The following is a 537-nucleotide window of genomic DNA, read 5'->3' on the forward strand; positions in this document are numbered from 1 at the left end:
GGCTCCAGCCCTATGCCCTGTTCACCGGCAGCACGGAGAAGTTACCAAGCAATGAGACCCAGTAAGAGATTCCTCAACAGTTACTGACAGAAGCGTTAACAGGAAGAGTCTCCTTGGTGATGACAGGAGACCAGGCTTTATAACAAATTGGCAATAAGTCATCAGGAACAGGAGAACGAATATATCACATCCAGAAAAGCTGATTTCCAGTCAATGAGGAGTTAAAGAGGAAGAGTCGTGTACAACTTTACTCAGAGAGGACACACAAGCTCTAGTCTCTGTGTTTCTATTAAGAGGAGGTCTCATGCATTACAAAGCGATTTTCTCTTCCCTGGTTTATAAGCCAATTAGATAAAGACCAAGTTAATCCCTTATTGTGTTCACACAGCCACAAGTAGACACCAAACACAGAGATTAGTCAATTTGTTTAACGGTCTTCCCAGGTTTTGGCAGTCAAGACAACATTGCACAATACAGGTAAATAACAAAACCAAACACACACAGTACCCTCAGCTCCAGGGACCTCTTGCTTCACCA

This window comes from Rhea americana, unplaced genomic scaffold (genome assembly GCF_003343005.1).
Source record: "Rhea americana isolate MKP2758 unplaced genomic scaffold, rheAme1 scaffold_351, whole genome shotgun sequence".
In the NCBI taxonomy this organism is placed as follows: domain Eukaryota; kingdom Metazoa; phylum Chordata; class Aves; order Rheiformes; family Rheidae; genus Rhea; species Rhea americana.